At 55.5% G+C, this 15,992-nt stretch overlaps 1 protein-coding gene across 8 annotated transcripts in view; it reads right to left on the bottom strand.

Moving 5' to 3' along the window:
• FRMPD3 (FERM and PDZ domain containing 3) overlaps window positions 1–15,335 on the bottom strand; it is a 66,342-nt gene extending 51,007 nt beyond the window's left edge. For 3 of the 8 annotated variants that reach the window (XM_071442683.1, XM_071442682.1, XM_071442680.1), the window contains exon 1: window positions 14,393–14,533. The gene's annotated coding sequence lies outside the window, so the exon portion shown is untranslated. Of the gene's footprint in view, window positions 1–14,392; window positions 14,637–15,191 lie in introns of those variants that run through there. The other 5 variants (XM_071442684.1, XM_071442681.1, XM_071442687.1 and 2 more) reach the window with 3 other exon arrangements.
• Window positions 15,336–15,992: the final 657 nt, after the last annotated feature.

Below are 15,992 nucleotides of genomic sequence, written 5' to 3' on the forward strand. Positions count from 1 at the left end.
TTTAGTATAGTTTAATATAGGATAATATAATAAATATAATATAATATAATATAATAGTAAATTAGCCTTTTAAGAACATGGAGTCAGATTCATCAACTTCTCCCTTTGTTGGGGGACCCTGAAAATATCACATCAGAGCTGGGCATTTCCCCTTCTCCCTGCCACACCCCAGCCAGCAGCTCCCTCCTCACAGCTCTTCCAGCCTTTGCCAGTGCTGGGAAACTGTTGTTTTGATTTTTAAGATTTTTTAAGCTTTCTAATGTTTACATTCTTGTAATGAATCTTTTTACCAACTTTCTGTAAATAACTTATTGTTTTGCATTCTTTTAGGAAAGAGGAGAAATATGATAGAATGTTGGTTTGCCCAGTGTCATTGGAGAGGTGGCACTTGGTCATAGACATCTTTTATGGAAAATCCTTTCCTTAGGATTTTTCCTCCTGAGAAGCTGAGAGGCCTCAGGAACAAAATGTAACCAATGGTTATCTGCTGCTGTGGAATGCAACAGGTGCATCTGGGATTGGGCTCATGTGGTTGTTTCTAATTAATGGCCAATCACAGTCAGCTGGCTCAGACAGAGAGTCCAAGCCACAAGCCTTTGTTATAATTCTTTCTTTTTCTATTCTTATCCAGCCTTCTGATGAAATACTTTCTTCTATTCTTTTAGTATGGTTTTAATATAATAGATATCATAAAATAATAAATCAGTCTTCTGAACCATGGAGTCAGATCCTCATCTCTTCCCTCATCCTCAGACCCCTGTGAACACAATCACAGCACTTTCACCCTCCAATCCACTGTCACTTTTGGAAATCTATAAATGCTGGAGTCAGAAATGAAATCCCCCTTTTTTACCTTGAGAACAGCAGTGTGTGCATGTCCTATAATGACAGGGAACACCAGGCTTAGCTGCTTTTTGCTCTGGAGCAGGCTGCCTGCTTTGCCTCCTTGGCACAGGGAGCTCCCAGCCTGCCCAGCCCCAAGGTCGGGGTGCCAGGCTCCCCATCCCAGCCTCTGCCACTGGGAGACACCCCCTGGGCTCCTTGGAAACGCTGCCAGTGGGAGCTGCCACTCAGTCAGGGAGTGACTCACGCTGCTGGGCGAGGGTGGCACCGGGCCCTGGCTGCCACTGGCCCGCCCAGAGCTGCAGTGACAGTGACACGGGGCACAGAGCCAGGCTCTCCCCGTGCAGTGCCATCCCTGCAGTGCCAGAACCCAGGACATCCCTCTGGCTGTGCTGGTGCTCACAGGGGTCCCAGGATGAGGGAAGAGATGAGAATCTTGACTCCATGGTTCAGAAGGCTGATTTATTATTTTATGATATATATTATATTAAGACTATACTAAAAGAATAGAAGGAAGGATTTCATCAGAAGGCTGGCAAGGAATAGAAAGGAATGGAATGATAATAAAATCTTGTGACTGACCAGAGAGTCCGAGACAGCCAGACTGGGATTGGCCATTAATTAGAAACAACCACATGAGACCAATCCCAGATGCACCTGTTGCATTCCACAGCAGCAGATAACCATTGGTGATATTTTGTTCCTGAGGCCTCTCAGCTTCTCAGGAGAAAAAATCCTAAGGAAAGGATTTTTCATAAAATATGTCTGTGACAGCCCTGGATGGCTCCAGCCCCTGCCAGGGGGATCAGAGGCCTTGGCACAGAGCCCAAGACCCCTGTGCCTTTGATCTTGACCCATGGAAAAATTACCAACCTTATATGAGGATTTACAAGCCACGAAAGTTTAAGTCAAATGATAGTTAGTTTGTCACAGGGTGAAAAATCAATTTTTGGGGTTTTTAGAATGGGGGCTCAGGGTCCCAAGATGGAGGAATTTGGGCGTACCCTGTCCTTCTTTCTCCTTCTTCTTGGCCTCCATGTTCTGGGTGATACTGGCACTTTTGGATTGGTTTAAGGTAGAAGCTCACTGTCTAACATAGGTGATAGGTATTGGGAAGTTATGGTAAATAATGTACATGGAGTTTTTAGTATAAAAAGATAACACCACCCCAAGGTGGTCAGTGTGTCTCTGTCTGACCTGCTGAACGACCTTGGCAGGCCAGAGAAAGAATTTTATAGATAAGAAACCATAAACAACCTTGAGAATGAGAATGGAAGAGTTCTGACTCCTTCTTTGACTGCTGGGTTAGCAAAAGAGACTCTCTGACACATCTGGGGGTCACTCTTGAGCAGCAGAATCCTGAGACTGCAGCTGGGGGACAGCCCCAGGCCTCCCACCCTGCTCCACTGGGCTGGTGGCTCTAAAAGCACTGCAGAGCCAGTCCCAAGGGCTGCTTTTCCGTGCCACCACATCAGGGAGAGAAGGAATGGCCCTGGGAAGGGGCCCCTGCAGACAAGGACACCCTGTGCCCCACTGCACTGGGGCATCTCCTCCCTCCCAGCTCAGAGGCTTTGGGACTAAGGGGAAACTGAGGCACGGGGGGAGGAGAGGACTTGCAGCAGATCACTGAGGCACAGAGGCTCTTCTGATCCTGCTCAGCCCAGGGGAGGCATCCCCCAAAGCACAGGGCAGCAGCCCAGGCACTCCCCTTTGGAAACCACCTCCCTGCCTGGCCTCAAAGATAGCACAGGCTCCTCAAAACCCGATGGGATGATAAGCACCTCTTCTGAAAGGGAGCAATTACCACAAAACACTGATTATGCAAATACCTTGGTTACCAAAATGATGTTCCCTGAATTCTGAGTAGGAAAGAAAAGAGCCGTGGAGAAAATTTGTTTAGCCAAGAGCTGCATCACATCTATTTATAGTGCTGAGAAGTGGAGAGGGACCTCCCTGGGCAAAGAGGCTTTAGGAGGCCACCACAGCCTGGTGACCATCACAGCAGGGACAGAGATGGTGTGTGGCATTTCCCTTTCCTCCCAAAATACTTCAAGACACATTCTCCTTGCAAGAACAAGGAAACTGAGGCACAGAAGCAGAAGGCACTTGGCCAATGAGACCCAGAGTGCAGAGAAGAGGCTGAGGTGCTGCCAGGAGCAGAGCAGGGTACCCCACTGCTGCCCAGTGCCCTGGGTGGGACAGGTCAGACCTCCCAGAGCTGGAGCAGAAGCGTGGAGAGAGGCAACAACAGAGAATGGCACTGGGGGAAAAATATCTCTGTAGAACACCCAGAATGGGCTGGGACAGCAGCAGCCACAAGGCTGGTGGGAGTAAGGCTCAGGGGGAACCTGTGAGTCTCAATTCACCAGGCAAGGACTGTCCTGCCACAGCACAGGGGGACAGTGGGATGGGGACAGGGACATTCCGAGGCCTGGCACCGCTGGCTTGAGACCAGCAGGGCTCAGTGTGCCACCCTGTCACAGACATCTTTCATGAAAAATCCTTTCCTTGGGATTTTTTCTCCTGAGAAGCTGAGAGGCCTCAGGAACAAAATGTAAACAATGGTTATCTGCTGCTGTGGAATGCAACAGGTGCCTCTGGGATTGGCCCATGTTGGTTGTTTCTAATTAATGGCCAATCACAGTCAGCTGGCTCGGGCTCTGTCTGAGCCACAAGCTTTTGTTATCATTATTTCCTATTCTATTCTTAGCCAGCCTTCTGATGAAATCCTTTCTTCTATTCTTTTAGTATAGTTTTAATATAACATATATCATAAAATAATAAATCAAGCCTTCTGAACTATGGAGTCAGATCCTCGTCTCTTCCCTCATCCTGGGACCCCTGTGAACACGGTCACACCACCCTGCACAGCCCTGGCTGTGCTCTGCTGCCTTCTCCCAGCATTATCCCCTGCCACCATGGGTGTGTTGTGGTGCCACAGGGGTGAGGGTGGCTGCCCCACTGCTGAGAGCAAAGCCACAGGGGTGGTGCCATCCTCGGTGGTGCCAGAGGACCCTGGCAGCCATTCCAGCTCTGTGAGCAAGGCAGCTTTGGGAGGATCAGGCACTGACCTGCAAGGATAGAGGGTAACACACAGAGACAGGGCCCCCAGGCAGCACAGCACAGCAGGGGTGGCACCGTTCACACCTGGCCACCACCCTGTGCTCAGTGCAAGGTGGGACTAAGAGTGGCAGCTGATACGACACCGGTCTGCCACAACCATACAGCTTCCCTGAGTGGGGACAGCTGCCTGTCACCGTGCTGCTGGAGCCACCAGAGCCTGCCACGGCTCTGAGCTGCCAGCACAGCACCCCTGCCCTCAGCAGCAGCCACCCTCTGTGTCCCACTGACGTCACACGGGGAGGAAGGACAGCTCATGACGCAGTGGATGCCAGCAGAGCCAGCCATGAGAGGCTGTTTCCTACCCTGGTGGAGCACAGAAGCCATAAGTCAGCAGGAATGCTCCTTGCACTGCTGCCAGGCAGATTTATGGCAGCACAGGCACTGCTGTGCTGGTCCCAGCAGCCCCTCCCAGTCTGTGCCTGGAGCAGTGCCCAGTGCCAGTGTCTCCCTGGGCAGCACCCTGCCACTGCTCACCCAGCACTGGAGGTGACACCCAGCACCTCACCCGGTGTTCCAGCAGCTGGGGACCCATCACCCAGAGGCGATGCTGGGCTGAGCAGACAGACAGACAGACAGACAGACAGCCCATCTGCTCCTGACTGCCTGGCTGTGCCTGCACCTGGGATCCTGTGCTGCAAGGCAGCCCCAGCCCTGCAGGATGGCCCTGCCCTCCCTCCTCCTGTCACAGCCCCTCTCTGTTTGCCTTGTGCAGCCCTGGCACACACTGGGAGTGTCACAGATAACCTGGTGTCCCTTGCCCAGCACTTGTGTGGCTCCCCTGGCTGCTGCCCTGGGCTGGGGGGCCACCCTGGGGGCTCTGGCAGCAGGCAGGGGCTCAGCCCACACCACAACACAGAGGAGCTGCCAAGTCACCCATTTTCCATTTCCAGGGTGAAATATCTGCCTGAGGACCAGGACTTTGCCCATTTGGTCCATGACAGCCATTGCCTCTTGAAATCCATCTCTGGATTTGAGTGTCCCAATGACACACTCAGCAGTTTATTCCCATGCACAGGGAGAGATGGAGCTCACCCCCAGTATCCTCAGGCAAGTCTTCTCTTCCACAGAAAGCTCCTTGTGGCCTCTGCACTCCTGCAAGGTCACACTTTTTGTAATTGCTCACAACCACGTGTCTGTCGGATTTGTTTTTGATCACCAAAAAACCCAATTCCTCCTTATCTCCCTTGCCATCCTGAGCTGACACTGCCTGAGAAGAGACAGAAAGTTAAATTCACAGCCAAGGTAAGAAAAGCCAGATGTCTCCTGCTTGCAGAGCCACAGCAAACAGCACAGGCACCTCACAGCTCCCCTGTGACACCAGTAATCCACCTGCTGCCAGCTCAGCTCCTGACTTCTCTCAGTTAGCTCTGACTCTCTTACTCCTTCCCAAAATCAAGCATCCTGAGCTCTGCTGGGGGCAAGGGGCTTGCTGGAGGTGCCAGTGCAGGACTAAGCTCAGTTTGTACCCCCTTCACATGGAACAAGGCTGGCCTCCACTGCTCCACCCTGCTGGGGACCAAGGGACAGCTGGCAGTGCCTGCTCTCTCCTCCTTCCCATCCAACACCCCACAGGCTGCTCCTCCACCTCCCTTCTCCCCAAAATTCCAACCCTGCATCAGCCCAAGGAGCTGATGTGGAACCTGAACATGGAACCTTAACCCAGGCAGGGAGGGTGGCAGACACAGCTCCTGCCATGGCTGCACACCAGAGACTGCCCATGGAGACTGTGCACAGCTGGCTGGTGGCACTGGAGCCTCCAATGAGGGCAGGCTGGACCTGTTCCCAGCTGTCTCTCACACCCCAGACAAAGGAAGGGCTTAGCTTTGGCCATCAGAGCTCAAATCCTGGTGAGCACTGCCATGGCATCTCTCCTCCCTTGGGCTCAGGTTTCTGAGAGGTCAGAAACCCTGGCAGGAGCACTGCTGGCCTCTCCCACAGCACCAGCTGGCCACAGGGAAGTGTCCCAGCACTCCTTGCCATGCTTTTGCTGATGGGGATGCAGGCAGAGATCCTGCTTGCCCCCTCCTGTGACCAGTTTTCTGCACCTGAACCCCTGAGCTGCCCACACAGCATCCATCTCTCCACACCCCATCTCCCTGTGTTTTCACTACCCTCAGGACAAACAGCTCAGGCATCCAGGCAGTAAAATCCCCCTCTGTTGCACTGGAACTTTTCCAGGCACCATCATGGTCCTCTGGAGATGCTTAGGGATTTTGGCTGCCAGTCCACTTAGGGACACTCACCACTAGATCCCTCCCAGACCCCAACCAGAGTGTAGTGCTGGTATCTGTGCTTGCCCCTGGGATGGAAAACACTTACATGGGGCTGGAGAGCAACCAGCCATGGTAGGAACCATCAAGACACCACTCCAAGCCTTCCCCTGAGAGAGCTGGGTCCAACCCCAGCAGCTGGTGGGAGGAATGTGACAGCCAAGGCAGATGTGACACTGATGGCAGCTCCTGGTCCACATCAGCCTCCAGGGCTCTGAGCAGCAGCAGCAGGAGCATTTCCAGCTTGTTCTTGTCAAGGAATGGAGGGAACAACCTCCACAGTGCTCCATGTGTAGGGACAGAGTGCCCCAGGTGCCTGTGGACATTGCCTTCCCACTGCTCTCCCCACCTGAAGGCAGCACTGGCTGGTGACTGCCAGCACTGAGCAGTCCCTGTGGGAATGCCCCCATTAGAGCCCAGTGGGTGCAAGCAACAGCAAAGTGAAGAGAAGGGGATGGATGCTCCAAGGTGCTGCTGCCCATGGTGGAAATGGGCACAGAATTCAAGGGAGCATTCAAACATTGGAAATAAAGAGAGGCAGAGCAAGGAAATATGACCTGAAAGACGCAGTTAAGCCTCCAGAGAGAAAATGCATGGCATGGATTGAGGCTGGATAGCTGCACAGGCAGGCAGACCCACTGATCCACCCAGTGCCCTCCTCCCACCTGTCCCCAGGTGAGCAGAGCACTCGTGCAGGCTGTGACACAGCTGAGCAATGCTCAGAGAAGGTGCCAAAGCTGGATGGAGGCCCCAGACACAAACTCTTTGGGGCAGGGACACCTTTTCCCCCCTCTCCATCTGCCCCAGCTGAAGATCTGGCAGGAGAGCAGTGCCCTGCATGCCAGGGCAGCAGAGGGGAACCAACAGAGGCTGTGGCAGCACTTGTGGCACTACTGATGGCAGGAGGACATTGGTGACACCACACCAGCCGCCCTTCAGGGCTGCTCCTTTCCATAACTCCAATTAATATCACAAACCTCTATCAGGAGTCTTTCCAGCCTCTGAGTTGCCTGGAAACTGTTTGCTGCAGCGACTGACAGCTGCTGCCAGGAGGGCTCAATGCCAGCCCACTCCCCAGGGCTGCCACCACAGAACCTGGTGGAACAGCCATGCTCCATTCCCTGGCACGTGCCAGCAGCCAGGGGATTCAGGGATGAGCTGGGAGCAGCTCTGCCACGCACCAGGGATGAGAGAGCCTGGAAAGGCTCGAGGGCTGTGAGCCTTGGTTTAGGACTTGGAGATCCCACAGCTAAGGCTTCAAAATGTTCCCAGCCCGAGGGTAAGGGAAAGTTTCCAGAAAAACATTCATGGAAAAAACGTGCTCAGCCTCACAAGATTTATTTGGGGAAATCTGGACATTGAATTCGATCATAAAGAAGTCAGAGAGAGGGTTTTGCTTTATGGACAAAGTATTGGTGTGGGCTTAATGGTGAAGTCACTGAGACCTCCATAATACTCCATGAATAATCAGGTATCTCTTCCAATTTATAGTGTACCATAAAGTGCTGCTACAGTTTTGGAGACAGTACTTCTTTTATACTATAGCAGTGACAAAAAGCATATTTTACTGTAGGAATGGCAGTGTAAGTATATTTATCCACTGGCCAGAATTCTGTGGTACACTTTCCTATCTAATGGCTGCACAAACATACATACATCCCAGATTTACACCCAGATTTTCCATACTTTGCTTTGAAATTTGCATAATATGCGAAAATTCCTGTATAAAATGGAGAAGAGCATGGAGCAGCTCCTGCCAAACCAGCCACTGGAATTCAGCACTTCTCTGTCTCACACTGCTCGTGTTTCCCCACAATGACAGCACCCTGGGGATCCTGGAGCTGCCTTGGGGATCCCCCCTTTTAGCTCAGCACTCCCAGGGAGAAGGAAAGCTGAAGGGGAGGTGGATGAGGACCCCAGGGCAGGAATCCCCAAGGGAAGAAACGTGAGGGGAGCGGGTTCTGCCAGTGCTGGTGGAAGGCATCTCCAACAGCATCCCACCTGACAGCTTCCTCCATCGCCCCAGTGAAGCACTGCCTTTTCTTCTGGAGAAAAAATGTTGTGGATTACAAGTCTGATTGATATGAATATGTAACAACGCTGCTTTATTAATAGCAGCTGCATTATCAGTTTGCTCCCTGCTATTGGCAGGAGATCTGGGACAATATGTGGTTTGAACACTAAAGAGAAATGCAGCCTGCAAAGGCAGCGAGATCATTTCCTTCCTTTTCCCCTGGAGCTGGCCAGGGTGACACGGATGCATCCATGGCTCTTCCTGCCTGGGATGGCTCCAGTGTCCATGGTCCTGAACACAGCCACGGCCATCTGCACAAGGATTTGTGCCCAGCGCCCCCAGCACAGGCAGGAGACACCTCTCCAAGCCAGGAACCACCACAGCCAGCTTTAACCTCTGCAAATTGAGGTCACTTGGTGCAGAGCATCATGCAAATCTCCCCGGCACGGGTAATAAACTCCCTTCGCAGTTTGCTTGCCTTACTCCCCCCATCACCACCCTGGAGGCATTAATGAAAACAAGATTACAAAGGAGATTGGATTAGACATATATCTGGTGTGCTATTTTAGCTGTAAATTATGCCAGCTTCATAAAACCCCAACTGTTCTTTCCTGAGATCCTGCATACATTGGCTGGCTAAGATCAAGCAACCGGCGCTCGCTGCGGGCAGGCACTGCCAAGAAAAACGCTGAGAGGGTCCAAACAAGAGCAAGATCTTACAGTGCTGCATATCCACACACATTTATACACATGGAAACATAGGCATGACAGCCAAGAACTTCTTGTGCCCACTGATCAGCTAAAGTGACACAGCCAGAGATCTTACAAGCTCCTACTTGTAGGGGCTCGCCGGGCTTTGGCGAGCTGACCCTAGAGATCATCTGAGCTGTTTCAGCTGCCTGTGATCACACTGCTGACACTTCCCTCAGCTTTAGGTAACCCCAGGAGGGAGCAGAACATCAGCCAGCATGGTCCAAAGCAAGGCTGGATGCCAGGTATGGGACATGGGGCCCTGTCCCAGGGTGAGTGTGAGTTAGCAGACGTGGTGAGGCGAGCAAGGCTGGCTCTGTGGCAGCCACAGGGCTCCCAGCCCCAGGGAGGGCAACAGGGCTCTGCAGCACCAGGGCAAAACTGCCCCAGCCTGAACTTTGCTACAGCAAAGCCAGCAGGAGGATTTGCAATTCTTCTCACGAGCATCACCGTAGCTTGGCCGTGCTCCACGACCCTGGAGGACAGAGCAGCCAGGGCTGAGCTGCTCCAGGGAGAGCAGTGGTGCTGCACAGGAGGAAGGACACAGCTCTGGTCACACCCTGCTCCACTCCCTGGCCCTCTCCTGGCTGCCCCCACACGAGCGGCTGGCTCCATGCTAGGAAGGCACGGGCAGTGCAGGAGCCTTGGCAAACAGGGCCATGAGCAGCGAGCCACACATGACCCGGCTGCTGCAAGCACTCTGCCACCTCCGAGGGACAAGGGCCACTCTGAGCCCCGAGGGGACACAGCCCCACAGCCCTTGGGAGCCCTCCTACACCCACTGCCTGTTACCTGGAGGGAGACAGCTCGAGAGCAGCAGCACACCTTGCCTTTCCTGCCACACTCCCATGGCTCCACCTGGGACACGGAGCTCAGCCAGGTGCCACCACAGTCCCCACACGTGCCAGCTCACAGCCTGCACTGCCAGCACAGAGCTGGACACAAGGCAATGCCCTCCCTGGCAGGATGGGTCTCGTCCATCCTCCTCTCCAGCCAGTCCCTCTGGATGATGCTACAGCAGAGTGAATTTTGCACATCTTTCCCAAATCTCCCACATGAAGAATCCCTGCAGGGTCAGTGACCTTTGAGGAGACCATACAATTTGTGAGCAGACACCTGCACATCTTCTCCAAAGGCAGAGTCCAGAAGCCTCCCTGCAACCACAGAGGCAAAGCAAGCTGGCAGAACCTGCATCACAATGTCACCTGTCAGGAAGAAAGGGACACACGTTCAAGAGTGGTCAAGGCAGCACAATAATGCTGGGCAAATGTGACAGGCCCATAACCAAAGACCCTGAGGTGCCTCTCCAGTGGAGAGCTGCATCTTCCTCACATGGACTCACACGTGTGTCCCCACCTGCAGCAAACCATCTCTGCACGTTCCTCTGTGCCATTCACCACCAGGAGCTGGCACAGGACCTGCCTGTGTGTGCATGTATCTATTGATACAAACCCAGGCTTCCTGGGCAATCAATAATGCTATTTAAGAGATAAGTCTTGCTATTGACTGGCTGTTGAGCCCAGCTCTTGCTTAATTTGAAAGAGAGGGAGGATGACGAGGGAGCTCTGAAGTGTTCCCAACGTCACCAGGCATCCATGTGCGTGCTCAGGCTGTGCAGGCAGGGATGGAGGGGTCAGGGATGGAAGGGTCAGGGATGGAGGTATGGCCAGGCAGAAGCACAGCAGTTTTTCCACAGTGGAGGATCTGTGCACTCTTAGGGAGAAAAGGCCCATCTGTGAATGCGTGTGAGCACTCGCAGTACCGAGCAAAAATTAAATCTGGGCACGCTGTTCCCTCAGTGAAGCTGTGGCTGCACCAGATTTGAGGCTCCTCTACCACCCCACACCCAGCCATGGTGTTCTGATCATCTCTTCAAATGGCATGAAAGAGATTCTTGACTGCCAGGTCCTCAAAGGTGGCTCCTGGTCATTGTCCTGGCTGTGGAAGTCTCTGCTCTGGCACATGCAGGGCCTCCCCCAGCCCTCTCCTGGCTCTCCATTTTCAGGGAAGACAACTCCCACCATGACAAGTGAGAGCAGAGCTCACTCAGCCTCACAGAAGGCTGTGAAGCAGCCATCCCTCTCTTGCCTGTGGAGGACAGCCAGCCACAAGGATTAATATCCAGCCAGATCAGAGATTTCCAGCCCTCCAAGAAGCAGGGAGCTGCACACACCCCCAGAAGGAGCCACAGAAGAAGAATGACTCTGTTTTAGGTGGATCAAGTGGAAAAAGGTGTGTCCTTCAACAAGCCAGTGCCCAAGGCCACTGCTTAGATGAGCTGCATGACTTGATGGGGCCATTTTTCCTTCCACACTCCCAAGTGCTTCTCCCTGGCTGGTGTGGGTCCATGTCTCTGTCCCCTGCTTTCAAAGCTGGGGCAGCCCAGCAGCCTGGGTGCTGTGGATGGGGAGGACACACCCAAACAAGCCCTGCTCTGTCAGGGAGCAAAAGGCCCCCTTATATCAGCTCCTCTCCCTCCTGCCATTGCAGCCTCTGGGACATCACCCAGGGATGTCCTAGCACAGGAAGGTGGCATCAAAAAGCATCTCAGCCCTGGGAGGTTTGGGCTGTTTTCTGCCCCATGGTAGGAGAGGTGGGAGCAGCCTTGCTGCCCCAGTGGTGATGGGGGGACCCATTCTGTGGAAGCCCCTCAGATGATCTGAGCCTTGCTGCAGCCAGGCTAGAGACTCCTCAAGGCAGCACCCAACCTGACCTCTATCTAAACGCTTTTTTCACAACAAAACCATGGAGCCTGAGTGCTGGAGCTGCCCTGGCAAAGGGCTCATGGGCATGAACCAGGAGAGAGGCTTGCTACTGACTTCAGTGGGAGGGAGGAAGGACCAGTGCTAAGGCAAAGCTGAGGACTGGAGGCTTTGTCCTTCAGTGTCAGGGTGCAGCCACCAAGCAAATGATAAAAGCATCTTCCTGCTATCCTGGGGCTGGCCTTGGAGGTAAAATCCCAGCTCTGCAGATCCACAGGCAAGAACCAGAGCTCTGCTGAGCCCCAGCACTGCAGGTCAGCTCCCAGGAGCTCAGGTGGTGAACATGAAGGTGGCTGGTGCAAACAGCATCTTCTCTCTCTCAGGGACCTTTCCTGTGCTAGACAGGGCTTCAGTTCCAGTTCAAAGCTCAGACTGCCTTGGTCTGAGGCAGAAATGAGCTCCAAGGCTCGCTGCAACCTCACTGTTGTTAACTGCAAGCCCGTGGCTGCCCTGCTGCCTTAGGAAGATTGAGGTCCCTGTCCACCCTAATACATGTGGCACCTCTTCCCTTGCCCAGCCTTGTCTCCAGCCCTGCACCCCTTGGTTTACAGAAGGGACCAGGCCTGAGCCCACTTCTGTTGCATGCACTGTGCTCCCCACACCTCCCACTGTGCCAAGAGAACGTGGGTTTGCATCTGCTCCACGGGTCCATCCTTAACAAGTGATCCCAATTCCCTTGAGCTGACAGAGCTCCCTGGGCAGCTGAGTGAGCTGCTGGCAGCAGCACTGGCCCCCAGGGACCTCACACCAGGACAAGCCCCATCAGCTGGGGCTGCAGCAGGGCCAGTGCTTGGTGCCAGCAGTGCTGAAGCCCTGGGAAGGGGCAGACATGCTTCAGCTGTGGGATACTGCTGGCTCAGTGCTGTCCATGGTGGAGCACCCAACCAGCAGCACCCTGAGCCCCCTCATGGGCTGGTCCTGCAGCAAGGCTGAAGTTGTGCCTTCCAAGCAGAGCTGCAGCACGGTGGCTGTTGCCATGCCAATCAAGTGGGCAGCTGGCACGTTGAACTGTCAATCCAGGAGAGCAGCCACGCTCCCCACCCATGCCAGGGTGTCCCAGGGGGGCTGACTGCCCCCAGAGGCTCCTGCAGCAGCATCACAGAGCCCGAGGAGCTCAGCTGCTCCCAGCACCAAGCACTCCTCTGTGCAGGCAGAGCACCCAGAGCCAGTCCCCAGCACCCCAGAGCCCAGCTCCAGCCAGGAGCTGTGGACACACATGAGCAAAGGCTGTCCTGCTGGCTGTGAGGGGACAGCCACAGTGCAAGGAGGCAGCAGCATGGCAGCAGAGGCAAGAGGAAGTTCAGCATCACGGGGGTCCTCAGCCAGAGCCAGGGAGTGGGAGGCTGCAGGCTCAGCACAGGCTGGAGCTCCAAGGCACAGGAACAGGGCCCAGGAAATGACCACAGGGGATGTTAGAGCCAAAAAACCCCAATTTTTAATTAAAAAAAACCCCGGGATGCTGTTTTGTTTGCTGCTCAGGTGCAGCAGGAGCTCCTTACTGCAGGACAACATGGATGCCAGCAGCTCGTGGATGGGTTTGGAGGGCTGCTAAACCCCAGGAGCATCCTTCCAGGGTCTGTGCCCTGAACAGGGGCAGTGCCAGCCCTCCCCTGCACTCAGCACCTGCCCCCTCCCAAAGGTGGGCCACAGGCTCAGCTTGCCTTGGGCTTCACCCGGAGACACTCTGCCCTCGAGGCAGCCTCATGGCAGCAGAGCTGCTCACACACAAGAACACACATCCCAGCTCTTCTCTCCTCCACCTTTCCCTTGTGGACACGGGGAAACTGAGGCACGGGAAGGCTGAAGGTGGCACACAGCCCTCTGGTTGTCATCAGAGAAGAGAAAGGTGAGAATGTTTTCAAACTGCACTTCCTCAAAAGCAAGCCACGTCTCTCTACCAGTTCTGCTGCCGACAAGGAGGAAAACTCATCCCATCCAAATTGCTCTAAAATAGGAAAATGAGCAAAACCAACCAAACCCAAACAAGCCTCAAGCCAGAAGCCAAGTGCGTTTGTCTCTGTTCTTTTAGCTCCATCAGCCACACTTCACGATGGCAACTGCCATGATACCAGACTAATAGCAGAACACTGTCACCCAGGAGCACGCCAAGGTGACCCGAGGGGGAACTGGTGGAGCTCCCTGCCCCGAGCCCCACTTTCCGTGCTCAGCCTTCCCCGCCATGGGGGAAAGCCAGCTCAGGTACGTGCGGTGCCCGGCTGCACCGATCCGATCCAGCCCCTCCGGCCACATTCCTCCTGCCGCGCATCCCGGCGCGTACCGCCCGCGGCTGCACCGTGCCAGGGCCACCGAGGCGGCGGCAGGGACACGGGGCACGAAGGAGGGACCCCATCACCGGCACCCCGGCACCGGCAGAAGGCCACAGGCACATCTCCAGCGGACCCAGCGCAGGACGAGACAGAGCTCCGCTCCGGCGATGGCTCCGGGCACCCCGCGCCCAGGAGCGGGCATCCCTTGCGACCGGGACGCGAAGAGGCGCCGGGGAGGGGGCGGCAGCTCCCGCCTCTCGCGATCCCCTCGGTGCCGCCGGAGCATCCCGGGGCAGCGGGCGAACTCCCCCGGCGGCGCGCAGGACCGACGGCCGTCCCCGGGCACGGCCGGCAAGGGCTCACCTGGGCTCCGCCGCCGCCGCTCCCTCAGGAAGCGCCGCGGGCTCGGCGGGCGGGCGGGCAGGGCAGGGCAGGGCTCCCGCAGCCCCCCGCCGCCGCCGCCCCCATGGCCCGCCGCGCTCAGCGCTCGGACGGGGCCCGCCGCCGCTGCTGCTGCCGCCGCCCCGCGGGGCCCGCCCCCGCCATGCCGGCCCGGCCCGGCCCGGCCGCTGCTCCGTGCCCGCGGCGGCGGCGGCGAGCGCGGTGCGCGGCTCTGCGGGGCGAGGGCGGGCGGCGGCTCGGCGGGGCGGGGCGGGGCGCGGGGCGGGCGGAGGCGGGCGGGCCCCCCCGGGCCGGGGGCTGCGGAGCCCTCACGCCCCCTCCGGGAGCGGCGGGCATCGTCCCCCGGGCCCCACCGCGGGTATCGCCCCCCGGGCCCCGCCGGCTCCGCACGGGCGGGCACGCTCGGCGGGTACCGGAGGGCCGGGACTCCGCCGCGGGCACCGCAGGAGCCCCTCGCCCACCCCCGCCCGCCCCGCGCGGTTGCGCCCCGGCCCAGCCGCAGCATCGCGCCCGTGTCCCCCGCCGGGTGTCCCCGCTCCGGCACCGCAAAGCCCCGCACATCCCGCACCCCTCCCCGGCAGCCCGGTGCCTTCCCCAGCCTGCCCGGCCGCGGCTCCTTCCCCGGGCAGCTCCGGTTTCGGGCGGCCACCGGCCTGCCCTGTGAGCCCTTCTCTTTGGATGCCGCTTGCCGTGTTGTCATCGGATCGCTAAACATCATGAAACCCTCCTGCGGTGCTTCGTTAGGTTTCTTGTTAATTACCTTTAGACATTATACGTGGTGTGCAAACATTGTCACCTTACTCTTCGTCCCCTTTTCCAAAGGCATGGGATTGTCTGCCTGCCTGTCCATAGGTAACTCCATGGTAACCACTCTCCCAGTCTTGGCGGGGAAAAAATCAACAAAACCTCTTAAGGAAACTACATTATCAATGCATGAAAGGAGGCTTGTGTGCATTTCTCCCAAATAGATTGAGAAGCAAGGGCTGGGAGGTAGGTTACCATGGAATTGAGGAATTCAAGTGCACTATTAGCTGGCTAACATAAGAAAGAATAATTTGCAAGCCACGAATTCCTCCTTTGAAAATATGACTGACTTCCATCATATGACTTTCCACATCTTCCCATTCTATTCTTTATCAGAGCTTCAAGCAACTCATTTGCCCTGTACAGAAGTTGGACTCGGATATAGTTTCCTGGCTCTAAGCTTTGACAGGAATTGCAGTCACAATTGCTGCCCCCCATCTCCATGATCTCAGAGCTCATCCCAGGAGCAGGGCACCCAACCCCAGGCTCAGTAACTCCACCTGCTCCTTCTCCAGAACCTGTAGGGAAATCCTGCCTGGTCCTGGCAATCCCTTGCTCTCCATCTCATCAGTATTTTCCAAAAGCATTTTCTGACATTTCAGTTTAGGAAATGTTCTTTACATTTATCTGCTACTGGAAAGGGCAGAGTATGTGAATTTTCTAACATTGTTCATGGCAGATCCTGATGTAAAGGGATTAATTCTGGTTTATGTGATGCCCTAATGTCAGAGCTCTTTGCAGCCACAGAAACACAAGA

Source organism: Agelaius tricolor, unplaced genomic scaffold (assembly GCF_023055355.1).
Source record: "Agelaius tricolor isolate 1412-34295 unplaced genomic scaffold, bAgeTri1.0.p SCAF_17, whole genome shotgun sequence".
In the NCBI taxonomy this organism is placed as follows: Eukaryota; Metazoa; Chordata; class Aves; order Passeriformes; family Icteridae; genus Agelaius; species Agelaius tricolor.